Source organism: Typopeltis vanoorti, chromosome 25, assembly GCF_054136105.1.
Source record: "Typopeltis vanoorti isolate ZY-2024b chromosome 25, IOZ_Tvanoo_1.0, whole genome shotgun sequence".
NCBI classification, from domain to species: domain Eukaryota; kingdom Metazoa; phylum Arthropoda; class Arachnida; order Uropygi; family Thelyphonidae; genus Typopeltis; species Typopeltis vanoorti.
This window is the reverse complement of record NC_143573.1, coordinates 2,863,286-2,885,365: the sequence shown is the minus strand read 5'-3', so window position 1 is coordinate 2,885,365 and position 22,080 is coordinate 2,863,286. Positions and strand designations below refer to the sequence as shown.

At 39.7% G+C, this 22,080-nt stretch overlaps 1 protein-coding gene across 3 annotated transcripts in view; it reads right to left on the bottom strand.

Moving 5' to 3' along the window:
• The window catches only part of Eaat1 (Excitatory amino acid transporter 1), a 152,382-nt gene that overhangs the window by 78,558 nt on the left and 51,744 nt on the right, over window positions 1-22,080 (bottom strand). Inside the window, exon 1 of one of the 3 annotated variants that reach the window (XM_090414376.1) lies at window positions 10,128-10,204. The exons of the other annotated variants lie outside the window; for them this stretch is intronic. The gene's annotated coding sequence lies outside the window, so the exon portion shown is untranslated. Of the gene's footprint in view, window positions 1-10,127; window positions 10,205-22,080 lie in introns of those variants that run through there. 3 annotated transcript variants of the gene reach the window in all.

Genomic DNA, 22,080 nt, shown 5'->3' with positions numbered 1-22,080 from the left:
TAAAAAATGCTGCAAATTAAAGTGCACGAATATCGCGCGTAGCACGAGCTTCACTGCATATCGCAATGCAAGTCTTTTGGTCTTGTAAACGGAGTTATGACAGCTTGATAGGAGTGGATTTAGTTTTTCGGAAATTCGTTTTCAAAATCTATTTTGAATGGTTTCACACAGATGAATGACAGGGATGGTATCTGCTTGCAAAAGCAAATAAAAACGGTTCCTTGCAGATCAAACTATGTTGGCTGTTTCTGAGACCCTTAGGGGCAAATTGATACTTGAGGGTGAGGGTTCTTTTAAGTCTTTGACTGTTCAACAAATAGCACAGCTAAATTCTCGGATGCATCTCCTCGAGCACGTGAGAAGTACACAGACGTGAAATTATGTGATAGTTGCCTTTATTGCCGTGCCTCGTGCTCTGATGATCATAAGTGATCGTATCAAGATGTTTCCGAGCGCGTGAAATGACTTACGGAGGTTATCGGAGAACACCGGCTTGATTTTGTTGCTATACAAGATAACATTCAACAGATACAAAAGGTCTTGTTTACTTGTGGCAAGTGGCCAGCAAGCGAAAGCAAGAAAAACCTTGAGAGAGGGTTCTTTGACGCAAATGGTAGCGATGCGTTAAAGACGGCATGAAAAACAATGATACGGCAAAACCTCAATACTCATGTCGTCTCTTCAAGTGAGGATTACGCAGAACACACTGCACTAAAGTGACGGAAACGAAGGAAGCATCTGAGAATCTCACATACACAATCATATCGCTCCTTTTTAGTAGAGCGATTAGATTTTAAAACCTCATTTGAGGTCTGAAGTCCGAATTTCAGAAAATAGGACATTTGACATTATGGGCCCGCAAGTAATTGAAGCATGGACATGGAAAACGCCCATAAATTTAAGCTTGTGGTAGGAAGAAGCCTCGAAAAGATCTGCCCACGTGTCAAATTGTTGCGAGCGACAGATCGTCTTGCACCATTAACGAACGTACTTTGAGAGAATAGCGGAGTCTGTCGAAACTCTCGCTCCCATCAGAGGAGTAAAGTGGTAAGAAGCGCAGTCGAAGCGCATTTTGAATTAGAATTGCGATAAACTGACGATGGCAACTAATAACGAAGAAAAGAAAGATTCCGTGGTTGTTACTGTAGTCCCAAAGCAAGCGCTCATTTTCACCATCAGCCTCTTCAACATTCAGCTTTTCCTGATAGCATTGCGCAATCTTTAGTTCCAATATCTTACTCCATTCTATATGCGCAAGTGAAATGCAAAACATCGACACTGGAAGCATCTTCCGCGTGTTACCGGATGGGTCACATCGCCATAAACGGAATTCATCGGGGAATACTGCAAGTACAAACGCGATCGTCTTTGCATCTCTAAAGTCAACGATTCCAATGTTTTCAATGACATACGAAGCCAATACAATCGAGTAGTGTTAGATACAATATCCCAAATGGGTCAAGACCAGACAGCATGAGGGGCTTTTCGAGATTTGAGGGTTTTTTTGGTTTCGTTTTCTATCCCAGCGAAGACGTATGCAGAATACAACAGTAAACGGGCACGGAATGCCGTCAGAAAAGGCAAATACGGAGTCGGGAGTCAGATAAATGAGTAACATCTGTCTTGTATCACTGGAAATACAGTAATCGCTGTGGAGCGTTTAATTTGAGCTGAACCTCTGAAGTCTTAAAAGAATAGGCATCAGTGAAACACGAAAAAAAAAAAAAAATAAATTATAGAACTAGAACGAGATGTTGAGGAAAATACGAAAGCAGAATAGTGCATTCCAGTAGGAGAAATGAGTAACACCCGCTGCTGTGAGGTAAGTGAGAGTGCCGAGCGAAGCCAATAGAAGCTTGCAAGGGTGACAACCAGAGCACGGCAAGGTTCAAAATCTTGTTACAGCGAAATACTTTTTAAATCTCAGTATACATTAAATATAAGTGTAATTAATGAAACTAAAATGAAAATAATGTTACGCCAAAACTTCCCATGTTAAATCTAGATTGGCCATCACTTCACACGTGGTGTGGTTTTGTTCAAAAAATAAAAAACAAAATATTGAAATATCCTGAATTCATTTGTAGAAATGATATTTAAATGACAGCTTTGTATTCTCCATGAGAGAGGATCGAGTTTCAGGGAAGTTTATTGAAACATTCGTTCATTTTTTACGGCTTCTTAAAATGTACCTGCATTTTTTATTTTTCCACTAATGAAGTATACTTCATTCTGAAAGTTAAAAATGGAAATTCATAACAGCTCTTTTGTGCAAGAACAAAAGCCACAGATTTTAAGTAACATAGCGCTGATTAAAAGCATTTTCCTGGATTTTCAAGGTCCACTTCATTTGCGGTAGCAAATCCGGACATGTTCGAGCTGTATTTCACTGATGGCTAATGAACTGATTATTCAGGACTATTTCTTGCCAACGGAGGAGTACAAATCGTGTATTGTACGAAAACAGACTGCGGTTGAGAAAACTATGGGATCAAGCTGGACAGGTTTTGTTCGTAGATTATGCATTTGCTTTACTAGAAGATGGATTTATTTTATTGGTTCCGAATGCATGTTCACGCAAGCTTGGTTCGTTTCTTCTTATATAAAATATAATTTAAAGAATGCGCTATAAAATAAGTGTGCATATCTAATTTAAAACCAAGCAACTAAAGTATTTCAAATATTTTGATGAAAACTCAGCAAAATATTGACGCTGCATTAAAAAGGGAAAAAAATTACCAAAGTACCATCCAAATTACATAATCTGAAACAAGAAAGAAAAAGATCGAAACTACACTAAGCACAAAAAAAAAAATCTTAAATAATAACACAGGTTGAACAGAATACTATTACAGAATTCTTGACCTTCATCCTCAGTAAGGCTCTTTCTTACTCCCCGAAATGCCCCAAGCAAAGCACAGGGTTACAAATCAGCGTCAGAGGATGATAATCGAACCCGAGAAAAGCTGCAACCCTTGGCCAAGCCACAAATGCAGGATGATAAACAAGCAGAGTGCCACTGGTCAATAATTAAAGTGGTCAGCCTCTCCTCGTGGAGGAAGAGTCCTTCCCTCGAGGAACTTTCGAAGTCGCTTAAAACTGCGAGGGACGAGGTGCGCCGGAAGACACGAAAGATTAAAACTTCACTCCGAGAAAGCTTTTGCCAATCAGGAGCGAATGCAGAGACAACACTGCAAACACAATTTCCTAATTTGAGTCCCAATGGGCAAAGAGACTTTCACAAGTTGTTCTTGAGAAATGATTCCGTCCAGCGGTTCTTCCTTGTATCGCGTCTGCCGACATCCGCAGCCAATTTCTTGGGCCGAATGCAAAACAAAACGATTATTTGGCATGCGTGCTCTGGAATGTTTCAAATTCTCATTTAGGGGATCGGTAGAAGATTCATTCCTGAACTCAGCTTCGAGACACCACTTCACTTAAACTTACTACGTAACAACAGGAAGCTAATTACTAATTAAGATTAGCAGAAACATAATGAAACACTTATTATAATACTGCCGAAATATATACACAAAACTGTTCGGCTACATTAACGTTAGTAAATAAGTGATACCATTAAAAAAAAAAAGCATTGCACACCAAATAAAACCGCTTAGTACAAAAGGGAATCAAGTGCATTACAGTTGATTCAAATTGAGCAGAGCGTCATCACGTTACTTTTTCTTTCCCGAAAAGCTCCTCTCAATAATCCTCTTTCCAAGATTGCCTCTCACTTCTCATTTGCGAACAGTTAGTTAAGAGTTAATGGTCCAGGAATGGAAAATGACCCTGCAGCCCCCTTTTTTTCCCCACGAATGTATCTGGAAAAGGAGACCATGTTTGTTGAAGTGAACGGTGCTCTGATCAAACACTGAGCTAACATCTATCCCGATGTAAGAAGCGTCAAAAAATTCTGTATAAACTGCCTCACATTTTCAGAAGGATTAAACCAGTTAACCGCAGTGTGATTATAACGAAACATCCTTGAAGATTCTGTCGTGTAATTTGCTAAGGTATTTCTTGTTTGCTCCATCCCAGCCACATTCAAACAAAGTGAATTACTACGCGCGTTTAATTTATTATCTTATAGAGTACAAGATGTTAATAACAGACTGGATGCGATTTTTCCATTTCAAATTGTCCCACGCGTGCGCAGATGCTGGAAGGTGTATTTATGCCTTTCGAATGACATCGCAACTGCGACACTTCGGGAGTAGAATATAATTCAGTTGCCGGGTCTCCCAATCACTACTTTTTATTTTTATAGAGGAATATAGTTGACACAGGACCAAGAAGAATCATCCAAGTCACTTCTGAGGTAATTTTCTACGAATCCCCCCCCCCCCACAACTGCTTCACATGCTTTTGGGATTGGTTCACCGAAGTTAATCTTTTGATTGCTATAAACTGAGCAACGGCACAGTCTGTTTAGCCAGATCAGCATTTTTCCGCTTCATTCGGGGATGAACCCCCCCCCCCCCTCCCCAACAAGTTGACTTGAATGACGGGTGGAGGAGGGAAAAGAAAAAAATACTCAAAATCACTTTGAGTTGAACAGTAAGAGGTGGACAAGTCCATTTCTTCGTCACTGTGAATTGGTTCGAATGATGTTGTCGTATGGACGTATGCATAACTCGTTCGAATTCTGGAAATGAATTGCTGTTGTCCAAAAGAAGACAAGTGATTTTTGTCATCCTGGTCGATGCTACCGCGTGCCCTACCGGAGCATTACATACGAATGAAACTGTCGCTGGGTCACAGCTACTTATCTCAGCAACTAAGTCCACCTCGCAGTACTAAGTGGTTGGAAGTTGGCTTAAATGTAGCAATTTCATTTGGAATTAAAACTGTTCTTTTAAAGAACAAAATTAATTTTCCTCTCCATAATAAACAAATCAGTTGGATGTCAAATCTTATTTCTTTGACGGTCACACACATATGACCAACAGTGTGGATCGCACTTCATTTAAACAACCAAAAACAGTCACCAAGAGAATTAAACGTGGCGTTCTGTTGAACAATGAATTTGCACCGATATTCTTCCACTCGCGAGAAATAGTACTGCACAAAATCACTTCAGATAGCCGTAAAAAAGATTCGCCAAGCCTCTAGCACAGCTGGAAACTTCGCCATATTTGGATGTGTTAACGAACAAAAAGCGACTAGATTAATGGGAGTAGGTATTGATTGCAGCCCGAACGCAATTCAAATGACGTGTGCCCAAGATGACCTTATCGAGGGAGTAGCGTGGTGAAAAATGCATTCTGGAAGTCGAGCCAAGTGGTACTTGTCCGATTTTGACAAACTGCTCGACAAGTTTGTTTCCCCCCTCAGTGTTTGCATGTTATCAAAATCGGTTCTTGTTTCATGCGGATGGAAGAAGAGACGGTCACGTGAAAAGCTAGCAGGTGCTCTGCTGTCCTTTGTCATTTCTTTCTATGGGATAAAATTTCGCTTGAGAAGGAAGAACGTGGTGTAAACGTTCCGAGTACGAATCCACCGATTTACTTTCCCTTTGCAATTCATCGATGTTCTAATGCACCGAATTAAACAAAGCAGCTCATCAAAGGAAGACGAAACGTAAGCGTCGTCTTCCTTTGAAATCGTCTCGACGAAATGCGTCGAGACGATTGGACTTCGGATTTTCCCCATGCGATAGTTGCCGAAACAAGGAGCAAAATGCATCTCCCTCACGTAGGAGAGGGGTGATATTCTGAAGAAAAAATACCTCATTTCGGAACGATAAGTGCGAGTGTGATGTGTCAAACCTTTAACGGGAGGGGGGTAATAATACAGATTAATTAATTGCGAGATACGAAATTCGGGGACATGTTCAAATTGTGACGAATGTATAAAGAGGGGTCAAAATTCAGTAATAACTTGTTGACATTTTATGAAAACAAAAAATTCCTCACTTTCAGTACATAAGAAGTTGTACAAGATCCTGTAGATATTTCTTTACGCTGATTACGTATGAAAATACAAATATTAAGTGCTTACTATAAATTGATTAATTAGAATGGGAGCCAATGATGCAACACTGCAACCCATTCTCACCTGTTTATATTCGACTGTACACACACTTATGAAGCGAGTAAAAAACAAAAATTTCAGTTAAAATATGAGCATACGCGTTGCTTACAAACTAGTTTCAAAAATTTAAATCTTTATTTAAAAAACAGTTTTTTCCTGCAGCAAGCCTTTCAGTAATCAAGACTGGGAGATAGACTGAAATTAGTAATGGTAATATATAGCAATGTCCTCAACTGACCCAAAGTGAACTGCGCATGTCGCATCTCTAGACCAGACCAAGGATTGGGACAAAGCGTGACAAAAGTACTGAGGTTTGTTTGCTTCCCGTTCATTGCACGTTATGGTGGCTTCAGATTTCCATCAATCATGGAGTACCTCAGGCATCGGTACCCTTTTCCCCGCTGTTCCTCTTCTTTCAAGGTTTCTCCAACTAACCAACGTGTTACAAACTGATCTGGCCATTCTCAATTAAGGAGAATGGCCAGATCAGTGTGTAATTTCGATGCCCAGTTCTATTTCCTGGAAGAAGGATCCTACTTCACTCCTTATTTCTGAGAATGTTCCGATCTCCAATCACTCTTCTTGAGCCGACTTTTGCATTTAGCTTATCCTAGCATAAACACATCCACAGCTTCTAAATTCAAAAATAAAATAAAAACTGCATTCTGCTCAACTCGTAACACTTTAAATTCTAAATGATATAAGGTGATGTACCGCAAGCTTAACAATTCGTAACTGAACTCAGAAGAGGACAGCCCGCCTAACAGGTGATCCTCTCCCACAGCCTCCCTCCACTCACTTCCTCAGACGCTGTTTCTGTATTATGTTTTCTTATGGTCCTTCAAGTGGGCGTTACTGCACCGAAAAGGCCCTGCCATTCCTCCACTCATGTAAGAACTCGAGTAGCCACCGATCAGCATCCATACTCAGCTCATCTCCACACATATCAAATCAACTTTCCTTCCATCGTTCCCCCCGCTGTCTATTCTTTCGGAAAAGCCTTCCCGTTTGCCGCAATTAATGCAATCGCCCTAGCTTTAAGGAAATTAACAAATTGCTTCTTTCCCTTTAAGCAGTTGCCCACACGTCACTGTTTCACGACAGGTTTTGCGACCTTCCGTGTGTGGGTTAAATATAAAAAACATGAACTCTTCGTCACACTCGAAGCGCGATTTTGCACGATGTGTGGAAGGATTGTGTAACAGGACTCTCCTCAACCGAAGTTACGAGCAAAAACGCACTCCCTTTTTTGAAACCCAGTGAGTTCGCATTAAGAACGTTTGAATTCTGTCTCGAGGACTTTGCTAGCATGCTTTTGTGGAAATTCTGTGTATCCCTAAGACGCAAAACTTGGCTCTAAATAGCATATCCCAAGTGTGGTTGTCTTCCTACGCAGGAACAAACTTATACGTTACCTAATGTTTATAAATGCACCTTCAATTCAGTGATGAAGCTCTCATGTATAGAGAAAATGAAAGGGCAGGAGTCAAACCAAATAAAAAACGGATTTTTTTTTAGGAATCTTAGTAAAATATTTCGAAAGGTTTTATAGATTGCTTTGGAAGAAAGTTTTGTTACAGAGGTTAATATTTGTAGCCAGCAGGGGTTATGATTTAGTCGCCCACAGGAGAAAACCATTGCTTGCAAAAGTACAGCGACCGAGAAAAGCGATTAGTTTGAGCAGCCTCATGTTATTAGCATAAAACAAAAAACTCCCTGGAAGATTTGCTTTCTACTGGAAGCAGAAATCTCCTTTTGGAGTTTTTTTCATTTTCACACTTTGCTGAATTCCACATTCGAATTAATTTTTAACATGTGCGATGCCTATCCAGTGAGTGCTATTGCGTGTTGGATTCCAAGAATGGTTGGCGACATTAATGCCGTGATTCTTAACGGTAAGAGGAGCTCGCGTTGTCGAAATGTGCGGCTTCCTGGATGAGGTAAGCCAGCACTTCCGTCCGCTGCAAGCGGATGGAAAACCGGAAGCATTTCATCCACCCACGGCTGTTCCCAGCATTCAATCACCGCTCGATCGTAATGCAGGAGGCGAGTTTTTATTCCGTCAACGAGGCTCGTTTTGTTGCTTTTCGTTGCTCCAATTCTTTGAAGGTGACCGACCAGCTGAACAACTTTGGCCAGTGACGTCATTCGACATCACAAGTGGCGGGCATGACTCCAATCCATCAGGTGTTCCCGTTTCGAGATCGTAAAACCTGGTCACGCTATCTTATTCGGACGACGTTCCTATCACAGAAGTTCTGTTGCATTTCTGTCCGCCTGCTTGCGACACCGATGTCAAACAACGCTGGAAATTCCGCAACACAATCACTTCGTATTTCGCGAAATATCCGATGACATCAAACCACACAGAAAAAATAATAAAATTAAAATACATGAAACTTGCCCCGGAGAAATTCACTGCCTTAAAAAACAGACAATAGCTAATAATTTCGGCAACCTTGTCGCAATGGAAGAATTCCCCAATCTATAACACTCAGCGTGCTAAAGTGGGGTAATTGAGCTCGGGGGGGGGGGTATTTTTAAACTGCTTTATCCAAAACCAAGTTTCACGAACAGAATACAAAGAGTTAAACTAGAGTAATAAGTTCGAGTCGGTTTGAGAAGACTTAACGAACTGCCTAAATCCTACTCTTCTTTTTCCCGCCACGGGGATGAAGCGCAAATCTCACCTGCAATGAACTCCCTCCTAAAACCCATCTGGGTCTCCTCTTAAACATTTTTCTCTCCCGTTATCAACGAAATGTCTTTTTTTTTTTTTTTTTTTTTAATTCTGCAGCAATGGGTCATTGTTGAAGAATAAAAAGGATCACCGAAGAAGAGAAATGTTTTCATACCAAAGTAAACCAACGGAAATTCCTTCTCGCTCCACCCACCCCTCATTACTTCATTGCATAATATTCATTAATACAGAAGACCACACCCAAAATACTTTATATGAAAAAAAAAAAAAAAAAAAAGGAAATATCAAAGTACGTCATCACATATAAAGGATTCAGACAGGGGGTAGCAATGAGAGGGAATACGTAGGTTTCTCGGCACAGTTCAATAACCAGAAATTAAAATCAGTATCAACAGAAAGTCGCAACTTCGCTAAAGCCTTTCTTGCCTTTGTCATCAATACAAGGTATCCCCGCTCCCCTTCCTGGGCAGAACACTTCATCAACCGAGTTACGTCTGTCCAGAATCTCCACGGATCGCTTAATAAAATGCTAGTATTCGGCTGGTGGCATTCGAGAAAATTGCCCTCATTTCAAGAGAATTGAAACAGCTGATTGCATATTAGTGTCGTTTTAATGTAGGGACTGCCTTATAAAATGTATAAAAAATCCTTTAATTTTGAACCCCCCCCCCCTCACCCCGTTAACATATCATATATGTAACGAACTCTTACTATCCGAGACGATGAATTTCTCCCGCCCTCCTGCAAATGCGTCATTCAATTTATAAAGGCGCTGAAGAAATTGAAATCTTGTGAAAGCAAGAGCTGGTTTTCCTGAACACATCCCTGCCACGCACATTTGCGAACTAACGTGTTCACATAAAATAACTGTGCCTTAGAATTAAAAGGAGTTTTTTTTTTTCCCCTCCACTTCACGTGGTTTATACATCTTCCTGCCAACGGTAGATCTAGTTTGAGCAGCTCGTTTTTCGCCATCTTAGGATTAAGCAGTGAACAGCAAATTTTATTTCGATTTACCCAGCGAAGTCCGACGCACCTGTTAATAATGTTCAACACTTCGTTGCCTCATCCAAATCATTTGGCTCGTCTAGAGCGAGCCAAGAAAGAAACTGGGACGTAGAGATCCCCACAGCACACTCCAACGTTCTTTAGAGCGAAATATGCTCAGTGGAGCAATTTCTGCATGCAGGAAAGTGACCCAAAAAACACGAGGAAAACTGTCTGTTTAGCCAAGGTTTTCCGCGAACATTGTTTTGGAAAAGCTAACAACATATTTGGCTTCACGTAATTTAATTATTTCAGCATTTTCAAACATGCGCATTAATTACTTTTTACGAAGATAGAGCACGCGACATTCCAAATCAAAACATCTTTTAGTGAAGAGTCAACTTACTGTTTTGTACTGTCCTCTAACTTCGATTCCGAACGTTCTATCTCACCTGCGTTCTACTCACATTTACAAAGCTCCGCTGCGACCTGTAAAGCACTATCACAACAGGTTGCATTTGCGACTGCAAATAGTTGCAGCTCATCAAGGCGCCACCTATACAACGGCGCGATAGTCAACAGTCGTCTGCTAAGTAAGTCAACGCTCACAACAGTTTACGGACAGTTAAGGCATTTTCTAAAAATGGGAATGAAAGAAGATAACGCGAATAAGATAATATTATAATTGATATTAAATTATAATAATTTAATATCAATTAACTTGTTCTGGCAATAAATGAAATTAATTTCGCTGAATTGTTTTTAATTAATTCGAAACCAAAAATCTATTAAACATTCGTAAAGCAGAAAAAATGTAAAGTAAAAAACTTAAATTATTATAATTTTAACTTTAAACTTTATTATAACTAATCATTTAAGTAAACATGATTGTAACAACAAAATTTTGCTTTCTGGATGTAAATGTTTATATACGATCATGGAACGAAAGAACATCTCAGGTAAGAAACATTTCAAGTGTCCATCCTCCTGTCTAAAGATTTTTATTTCAACTTTTTTTTTTACCTCACCGGTTTAATTTTTTGAGGTCAATAACTGAAAATTAGGCTACTATTTGGATGCTTTTAAATGATGACATCTTATCGAGGTGCTTTCAGGCATTTCTTCTCAAGGCTCAGCGACCTTGGACGAAATTTCAGTCGAACTTTCGCTCGAACTTAAAAACTGGAATTGCCCCTGCAACATGGACGTATTTTATTATCACTTTTTTTCAACTGTTTGTTCAAGAAGAATACACTTGAGAGGGATTGGGGGGGGGGGGGTAAGAAGAATTGTGTGACCCGGGGAAAATATTGAACTTTTTTCGATTTTGCACAGCATATTATTCGAAATTTGTGCGTAGATATTTTTAAATAGTTCTTTTTTGAAACTTTGTTTTCATTAATGAAAGAGTGAAAAGGATATTTTAAAATTCAAATAAAACGACTAAGAAAATGACGGCAGACACTTCTCAAAAGGCGTGTTTCGGCATTCTAGTATGGTGACGTCATTCATTATCCCACCAACTGAACTTCCAGTCGCCCTCTTTTTGCGAGAACTGAAAATATGAAATTTCAATAAAAGTGTATCCAGTCAGAGTTAAGGGACAGGCAAAATAATGAATTAACCAGGTGCTTAAGCAGCTTCGAAGCACGCCTAAAATTTTTATCTTTCTGTTGCAATTGTTATTTAAACATTCCAGTGGCGTAACTACGATTTCTCGTCCCCTAATTAACACACAAACAAACTTTCATTGAATCTAGGACTGTATTGTCAGGCCATTAACCTTCGTGCTTACTGTTTTTCTCATCACCCAAACTATCGTTGCCTTCGTGATGCGTTCGGATATTTTGAGCTGAAATTTAAGCTAAGGAGGAGGGACACTGTTCAGCCACGGTGCTGCTTGTTGTGAAGTGCGGTGGCTATTTCTTGCTGCAAATAACATCATTACTTTGGAGATGGCGATATTGGGGGATACAAATAAACTTGTTGCAGTAAATATTTAAATAAGCATTAATTTCAACAAACACAGACATGTTTCGCTGCTTATATCGAGCCCTGCATATTACAGGGATCGACATATACGCTTGCCCACTCGTAGTAGATTAATATATAATAAAAAAAAAAAAAACTTTCTAAACATACTTAAAATCAAAATTTAAAAATTAAACATAAAATAAGTTTCTGTTAACTTGATGAAACAGTGAAGAATACGCGTAATATAAAACACTATTCCGATAAAATAATAATAATAATAATAATAAATATAATGCAAGAAATTCTATTTTCCGAAAACTCGACGTTGTTTTTACTGTGGTTCCTATTTTTATTATTATTTATTGAACTCCTTCTCGGAATGTTCTCCACACACGACAATACAGCACCACTAATCACTTCATGGAACTCGTGTTGACTTACTGGGATACATCGTTACAAAAGGGGGGGGGGGGTTACATTTTTTTCTTTTTTCGTGCCGATGAATATTTTGCATGATTTGTTGCTCTGTGTGTGACATTCTAGTCATATAAACCGCCATCCCGGTGAAAAACTGCAACAAACAAATGCCAGATTATCCGGCCTCACTGATTTTTTTTTTTTTTTGTGACAATTGCGCTAAGAGCAGTTTTTACGTGTGACACATCTGCCAGGTATACGGTTCGCCGTTTCGAATAGCTCGTAGGTGGGTGTCGGCGTGGTTAAAGGTCATTTTTGCATTTGCCCTTTCTAGTCTTGCTGTACACATCCACCCAGAGAATGCCGTCAGAGAAGAGAAAGAAAAAAAAACAAAAACAAAAAAAAAACAGGAAATGAGGGTGTTTGTGAACGTTCTGTACTGAAAGGAGAGTGCGGCCAGTTTCATGATTTACAGGAACTTTTTATATTTTTATTATCACACTGTTTCAAGAAATAGGTCGACCAATAAGAAATAAAATTCAGAATGCACATCGGGAGCAGACGGAGCCAATGGGTAAGGAATAAGCTTCCTGGGTTTTAAAAAGGCGCGTGAAGATAAAAACCAAATTGGCGGAATCCATAACATGCTGCACCAAAAACTACTTCCGTGGATCGGGAAAGACTAATTTTTTTTCTAATTTACTAATTTTCGGCGTTGGTGTTGTGCTTCCATTGGCCTTGACCGTGGATTCCATTTCATCCCACAGATGTTCTGTCTGGTTTGGATCGAACTCTGTGCTCACCCCTGCAAATGTTCGGATGTTATTCTGTTTGAAATGACTGTTTGTGACATGCTGGGAGGGGCATGCCCTCCCCCGCAACATAAAATTGCTAAAGTGTAGTCCAAGTGTCCAGTGGACCTAGCAGTCGTGATTTCAAAGACTGCAACCACTGAACCCTGCCCTCCCCCTAAGGGGCAACCCCCGCATTCTTGCGCTGCTGCTTCCAAACTGATTGTGGATAACGCGCTCGGTGAGACGACGTTCGCAGACATCCTCCGTGCACAAACCCGTCCATCAAAGGGGAAGGGTGTGGATCGTGACTCGTTTTAGGACGGATTCGCATTCCTCTTTGGTTTATTTTTTGTGCACGTGCCTTAGTAGATGCTAGTAGGTGACGATGCACGTTCGTGGTTGCAGTTGCTCTTTGTGGTTTTTGCTGTGCAGATCCACCCGGAGATACCCCGTGGCACGCAGCAGCATCTCTGGACGTGTCGTGAAAAACACCTTGGAAATGCTCGCATCTCTGGAATGACGAGATAGGGTCACCAGCCCTCTCAGAGTGATGCGGCTGCAGTCATTCAGCGTTTTAGGCCTGCCTGATCGTATCTTGGTCTCGGTTTCGCACGTGCTGACTGTGGAATGCTTAATCCTTGCACAATCATCTCTATTGACATTTTCCTCCCTCAAATAAGATCTAACTATCGTTTTCCCCTCGCCTTCCCACCTCGGAAAGGCACCTTGATCACGAATCCTGTTGATTTCTGCAATGTTATGCGTGGCCACATCTCTGATAGCTACTGAAGAGGTGTCCTCTGATTTTTGTCCCGTGCTAGAATGGCGGATGCACATTGCGAATGCCGGTACAGTTACATAATATTAAATTTCTGGTAACACAATTGAAACACGTGCTCAATGTGGACCTCGAACTGTCCAGGAGGACAAAGTTATGCCATCGAGTACCAAAAAATATTTTGAAAGTGAATAAATAAACAAATAAAGTAAAAATTAATGAAATATTCATTTGGAGAAGGGAAATTGAAAACCAGCAAACTTCGCATTTCTCTGCAACCGTCAGAAATTGACGGTTGAAAAATAACTTTGGTGTGCGTTACGAGAATGCAGATACGCACGCGTGTGTGGCACAAGCCTATGAGCTTCTTTTCGTCCTGTTTTAGTAAGCCAACTCGTAAGTTTGATGCTGACACCTCTTCTATCTTCTGAAACTACTTTATCTTCTTTTCGGTCTATTTCAACACCCTTCTCGTTTTCAGTTTCGGACAAAATAGGATTGTTGGGCTGTTAACAAAATAACTTGAAACGTGGCTAAATACTTCGCTTCCCACCCTTTTTTTCTCTCTATTCACAAAACTAAGAATTAAAGTGGTTATTAGAGGGTCGTGAATAATTGAGGAAAGAGATTTTCTCAGTAAGATGATTATTTGGAAAACAATTTTCTCTCCAAACTTTGTTGATGCTCAAATTATCTCCAAACGTTTGTTCAATTTTTTATTTTATTCGCGTGGGGTTCCCCCTGTTCCTCAACCCCCCCCCCTAGGACTGGTTGAGCCCTCCTAATGAGGGATTAATTACGTATTTTTTGACTGTAGCAGGGTGCCTGTTCTGAGGGACAAAAAAAACCGACTTCCCAGTGAAAAAATCCCCCTACCACTGTATGAGACCGGCTAACTCACCTTTAGTCGAAAGAGACCAGATGAAAGGTTCCTCACGTCATGGACGGAAATCGAACCCAGGGCTTCATCTATACCGACTGAGCTACGGAGGCCCGTTTGTTCAATGAAACGTGTAGATGTGTGACAATCATCTCGTGTATTATCCCCCCCCCCCACAGTCGTTTTCCACGCAACGTGATTTTAACGAATTAGATTTCAGGGGTTGATTTATTCAGCGATTTTAAGCAAGAAGTTTGACTGCTGCGCACATACAGTGGTCTAGTCACATAATGTTGTTCTCGAGGCTTATGAAGCATGTAAATTGGTTGATCGTCTTTAACTGTGTGCTTTTACCGAAAATATGTGGGCTAAGTTTTTAAAAGAGTGGAGTATCGAATATACTTTAGTGGGGTGTCAAGTATACAAATATATATTATCTGAAGTGTACCGAATATAGACAGCAGTTTAAAGAAGTAATCTCCGCATCGCTTTCAATCTCATAAAGCCTGCCCTCCTTAGGATCAAACTCCCCTCTCCCGTCTCTGTTCCAGGTGTGTGCAAGAAGCGTGCAACTTGTCGTGTTATGAACAAAGTGGGAGATCTGCCTCAGAAACACAAGAAATAGATCTGTCACTATGGTCAGTCAGGTCTGGCTAAAAATGCTTTGGACACCTTGTACACAATCAAACGGATAAAAACTACTATGCTTCATCATAACAGATGCAAACTAAAGACTTTTTTTTGGAATATGCAGTAGATTTCTTTTGATAAAACTAACTAAATAAATATGGTTGTGTGAAACTTCCCAAGATTTGTGTGCTCCACTTAGGAGTAGGTTTCTAACATTTTCCATTTATCGTTTACATGTGAAGCATGGGCGATCAGAAAAGGAGATGTGAGAAGAATAGCTGCAGAAGAAATGAGATTTATGAGAACTGCAGGATACACCTTGTTAGATCATAAAAGAAATAAAAAAATCATGGAAGAAATGAATGAACAACCAATAATAGAACATATTCACAACTATAGATGGAAATGGAAACAGCACATTGGAAGAATGGACAATAGTAGAATCACCAAACAAATCCTTGAATACAACCTGTCGGGAAGAGATCAGTTGGAAGACAAAATATAAAGAGGGAATGAGACCGTAACAGGTCCCGAAGCCTAATACAAGATAGAAAGATGATGATGTTTACATGGGTGTCATTACACTATTTACATTTCATTCCAGGAGATATGTCTATCACAAAGGCGAAATATTGGAATTATTAAACCTGTGTTTAATCATTTCTCTGTGCCGTATTCATTCCATTAAGCGTATGGAACACTTTTCTGAAATGTGGCATCCTTCATGTCATAGTACAGAATTTCTACGCGTGTCAGGAAAGATAGAGTTCTGCATAAATGGATTCTGAAGTCGAGAAGAAATTCTTGGGCTGCAAAGTTGGTATTGCCCGCCTGATTGGTAGAGCGAATAGTATACCCGTTCTCTAAACCAACAGACTGTGGATTTGAATCCCAATGCAGCAGGAATCTTTGCGAATATCTTTAGGAGGCAGATGAATTTTATGTCCATGGTTGATGTCGAAAGCAGGGGAAACCAGTTGATCTAATCCTAGCCCAGTCATTGTAGTACTATATACGAGTAGGACAGTTTTACAACCTGTCATAAATTACTATGTGTGTGGGTGGGTGTTAGGGATTCCCATTTAAACCAAACAGGCTGACCAAGAAATAGTGAAGGAGTTTTTGCTTGGGAAGCAAAAAAGTGATTATGACGAAACGTTTGCGATTAATACGGAGCCAAACATATCAGCTGAAAGAAACACCCATGCAAAATCAAGGCGGCGGTTATACGGCAACCTATCGCTGAACAAAAGAACCTCTAGATGGTATGTAAGTCAAAACATGGCTGTGGAGTGAGGATAGGAAGTGAAGCTGTTAGGATTGACAGTCTATTTAAATAGAATTGATTGTCAATAAATGCCAATGACACACCGTTTATTGGGGAACTTGACTCTGGAGAATTTGTCGTGTGTTACGGTTGCGTCGTTTTCACTGAGGAGAATGAAGTGTGTGTGTGTGTGTCCTAGAATTATTGAACGCTTCAGTGATGAGGGAGCAACGACATACTTTAATAAAGAGGTACCAATGGAGGTGCTGCTTCTCGAAAAGCATCAAACATGCATTTCTTCCAACGCCGAACTCTAAAATATCCGCCTTATTATTATTCAATGCACGTTCTTTTAATTGGTGTTTGTAATAAATAATTTATATCGAGAAATCGCTGTAGTATGAAAAAAAAAGCCTGAGGGAGAAGAAAGAATTTTATTGTACGCAAAATTCTGACAAACACATACCAAGAAGAAGAGCTTCTTAGTTTAAATAGAAACCGTCAATGAAAGAAAGCGAGTAATTACGGAAGACTTGACAAAATTAAAAAAAAAAAAAAATCTGCAGATGATGTACTTATTGAAATTACAGAAGTAAGTGTTCCAGTATTGTGTACGATGTTGAAAAAATCTTCCAACCTTTAGTGAAACATTTTAAGAACGTTATTTATTTTTTTTAAAGAAAAAAAAACCGAATCTCGAATTTGGCGCACGGAAGAACTCCTCTTGACAGTACTTGTTGCCTAAGAGAAATCTGGTACCGTGAAGGGCATGGCACCGCCAGCTTTATGAGCACTTGAAGCGCTAGATCGACCACTGGTATCCCTCCCCATCGCCATTTAGTGCCCTGCGTGTACTTATATGTGTGGACATAATGCACGCGTAAACTTTAATGCGCATCTTATTATATCCAAAAGTAAACCTTTTTGTTCAGAAATCTAAACAATCATCTTCGTTTGCAAGAAGCACAAACCCGGTCACAGGAGGTAAAAAATAAGAAAGCTGTTACTAAGGAGGGAGAATGATGGATAAAGTGAGCGGCGAGGATGTCAAATAATCTCTTGCAATCTAGTCATTTTTTATCGCAGATTTTGGAGTCTATTCGGGGATATTTTTGATATCGATGGTTTCCTCCCTGATTCTGCCATTAATAGTTTCATCTACTTTAAAAGGAACCCCTGAGAATCACTCCCCTGCCCCTGAGTTTCCATTTTCTCAACACTTTCACTCCGCACAGGCATCTGAACCTTGTTACGAAAAATGAACTACTGAAACGCAAAGGACATTCCGAGGCACCTCTGCTTTTAACCGAGATCCAAAGCAAAGCACTCGACTTGCTTCGCCACATCTTTCAGAATAACAAACAGATTTATAACTTTTTTTTTTCAAACGGTGCCACTTGGCTTCCAGTATACCAGAGAGAATGTTCCCGCTTTTGTGTCAAACTCATTTGCATAACTGCGATTGCTGTTGCTAACAAACGAACCGGATTTGGCTTGTATTCCTCGCGTTAAAATATTTTTCTGAGACAATTTGATGTGTGAAGGTCACGAATATTTCCGTCTTCGTCCTTGTCTTCTGGTATGTTTTTGAAGAACTGGTTTTCATGTTCCACTTTCGGAGGCAGTAATGGGCGCATGTATTTTCCAATTACTGCAGCGCGATAAAAAATAATAATAATAAACATCCACCGAAGAAACTGGAATAAGTAATATCACAGGTGTTGTTGCAAGTGATATCATTAACAAATTTTTGCGTTTACAGGGATTTTTGTCCCAGTGCCTAAGGAGCGGCTATTAATATATATTATCATCATTAGTTCTGTGATAATCGTAACCTGGGATGTGAATTGACGATGCTACAGTGCTGGTTAGTATATTAGTCTTGAAACGAGCAAGTAACCCCTCAAGAAAAGGAATCGGATTCCATTTACATGGATATATTAGTTGTGGGAACTTTTTTTAAGTGAATTCCCGACGAAAAGTTGAAATGTCCAGTGCAGTTTGGAGGCTGATAACCCGTTGCTCTAGAGGTCTAAACGAGGGACTTTTTTCAAGCCACTTCAGGTCTCCAATAAGTGGGAGGAGAGGGATACAGCACCGAAATTCATTTACCCCCTACGAACATCCATGTCCGTGGTGGGTTTGGGTGGAGGACCAACGAACCGGCAGTATTGAGAAAGAAGAATCCGCATCGGGTTTCTTTAACGAGATGGTAAACGATGAGAAGATTTGCGAAAGTTTATTGCTGATTGTACCCGATATGAAAAGAAATCTCGAGACGATTTCTGTGAAGAAGATCGGAGAATCCTGCATATTCCATTTACTTACGTTGGAAAAATTAACGATTCCAATTAAGTGCGCAACAGACGACGTCTTGAGGCACGAGGATTCTTTGAGCACATTTGTGCATGAAACACAACAGCAACATTCAAAATTTTGGTATTCTGGTGCTTTTTTTTTTTTTTTTTTTTTTGAATTCAGAATCTTCTGTGCCCCTTCATTTTATTCAATATTTTTTTTTTTTTTTTTTTGAATTCAGAATCTTCTGTGCCCCTTCATTTTATTCAATATTTTTTTTTTTTTAAATTCTGAATAGCGCGAATTCTCATGTTGATATGATTATTATCATCGGTATTATTTCTAAAATTGATCTTCGTTGCGATTCATTTAGAAAATGTTCCTCGAGGAGTTTATCAAAATATTAATCGTCTTATTGAAGTGAATTAGGAGTCTCAATTGTGTAATATGAGAGAGAGAGAGAGAGAGAGAGAGAGAGAGAGAATGAAAGAAAAAAAGTATTTCATTTAATATTTTTTCTCGCCTGTTCCTTTAGACTTTCCTCATCACACCGACTTCTGAATAAGACTCTTGTAGAATTTTAGACTCCTTTTATTTCTCTCAATTTCTTAATTCAGGTTTTGATCGGTTGCCATCTCAGTGACTCCCCCCCGCAAAAATTCTTTGAAAACACAAAACCCTACCAGTAAAATTATAACTTAAAAATCTTAAAATAAGAAGTATTTTTTAAAAATTTTATTTAATCGAAACAGGATAGAAGATTCCCCGAATTTCTGTCACTGACCTGTGAGTAACGGGAGGGGGAGGATTGCTTATCATCATACGAACTGTTCTCAGATGTTTAATGTGAAAAGTTCTTTATCAGAAACACGAGGAAGTTCGAACTGAAACTTCTGCGAACTAACCGATAATCCCTTGGAGCGGCATCGCACAATCTTCGTCATGTCAGCACCGTACGAAGCAGATAACCCGATGGCTGGGACCAAAACCACTTTTGTCTCAAACTACACAATTCTTGAAGCAATTACAAAGTGTTGTTTACTTCCCCAGAACAAAAAGAAACTTGCGTAGAAAACAAATTTTAAAAAAGTTCAGGATTTTTGAATAAATTTTTACTGAAATTCAAATAAGCGATCGGCGTCAGTCTGTGGCGTGCGGTTTAATTTAAATTAAATTTTTATATGACTTCGCATTAGAGCGAGCCGATCGCCGTCCACTTCGCTGAACGTTAAGTGGGAACCTCATCTATTCAAATGAACATCATTGCGATGCACGCAGTAAACTGGTGTTTTATAATTTCCTTCATTCCTGCATGTCCCCCATAACATCCTTGTTGCACGAGTGACAAATTTTGCTTAACCGGAATTTGTTTTTAATCCTCTTCTCATTTGCTTTTTGAGAGCGGTTTCTAATTTTTCTGATTAAAACTCGTCCGCGAGCCTTATGCAAAGGTCTCCACGAAAAATAGGACTTCTCAAATAGAAAACGCATCAAAAAAATGAACATTTTTATCCACATTTTTTAAATAAATTTTCACTTTTTTTTAACTTAATTCAACTGGGACATTGCAATAATTCCATCAAGTTATTTTCATTTTTTATTAAAAATGAAAATCAAACCCTACAATCCCTTTGGTTGGTAATGCAACCGCGACAATGGGATGGGGGGGGGGGAGCTCAAGCTTCGTATGCAATCATAACGCTCTTGAGACAGAACTGCTTCTTCATGCAAACATTACCTTTTCCACTTGGTGCAAAAGTGATCTTTTATTTTCATCGGAAACAGGTTTTGAGATAATCACAGGGCTTAACCTCACACAAACAAACATTCGATTCGCGAGATTCAGTGAACTCCTTTTAAGTTTTTTCGCATTCTGTTTTTTTTTTTTCCTTCAGATTATTTTTTATTTTAATTATTTAGTTTTAGATGAACATCCTGGCAGAAGACAAAATAAGCATTTGTTCCCTTGCATGGAGACTATGATGATACAATGCGAGCAATATGTAACACACACAATCTTAATTATGTATTTTTAACCGGACTCAGGCCGTCTCGAAGGGTTTTGTTAACACTTTTTTTTTTTTTTTTTTTTTTTAAATGGGGGATCCAAACATCAGTCATACTTCACAAAGCCAAATAGCCACGCAGAAATATCCCGAAAACAGAATGGCCGCATTTCAGAAATACCGCACGAAAACAAGAACATCGCCATATTAAAAAGCAAAGAAAGGACACGACGCTGGCAAAATGCAGAAGTTAATAAAAGCAACACAATCCACTGGACTACAACCTCAATTTGGAACGTCGTCTTCAATGTGATCAACAATTTACTTAAAGATCTTGTAAACTCTTCCCAGGATAAGCATCCGCTAGTTTGCAGAATTTACGAAGCTTTAAACTATAGGCAAGCAGGACGTACCAGTGGGGGCCCATACTGGATGACAGGCATTCATCTACCTTCATTTCTCTCTAAATACCTGGCACAACTGGGACCCCGCTTTTAGACAAGACGGACTGACACCTACGAAAAAAAAACATCGCAGTTTATTGAAAAGCCGGAGATTTCTTAATAGAACATATGTGCAAGCTTCGACCTCAGTCATCAACCCGTTCACCAACACACCTCGCAGAAACCAAAGGGCCATTAATAGCAACAATGTTTAGCTGGATACCGCTACGTTATTTGAATACTACATCAACAACACCGTTCTTTCGATTCCAGTAGAAGTATGATGTATTAATCGGCTCGAAACAACTACAAGATCCTGCGGATAATCGTGCGAACATATGCCCAACTTTTAATACCATTCTGGTGGTTTACGAACAGAAAAAACTAAGCTTGCAGGGATTCCTCCATGCAACGTTCTACCTTGTCCATCTCAAGAATCGGGATTATAAAACCCCTACGAGCAGAGCAAATAACATTCACGCAGTGCAGAGGCCAGAAGCCAAGAACTCAAAGCCCTTCACAGAATCCTACCAGTCGAACAGATTGGCAAGAATATAGAGGAGCGTATTGTTCTTACATGCAGTCTGACTTGGACAAGTTCTCAAAGATCAGTAAGGAATAAAAGTAGTTTTCTCTCCGGTAAATGAGACTTCTGGTCGCTCTTACTTTCCAACGCCTTTCCAATCCCCAAACTAGAAGTTTACACGATCATCATCTGTTCATGTGGGGCAAACAGAGCGGTCAAAGCGAGATACGCATGTCGAATACACCAAGGACATGGAGGGGAGGGGGGGGGGATGTATAAATCAGTAGATGTTGCCCACAGAGAAAAAGTGAAGTACAGTACTTTGGCAACGTACAGAAATGTCCGC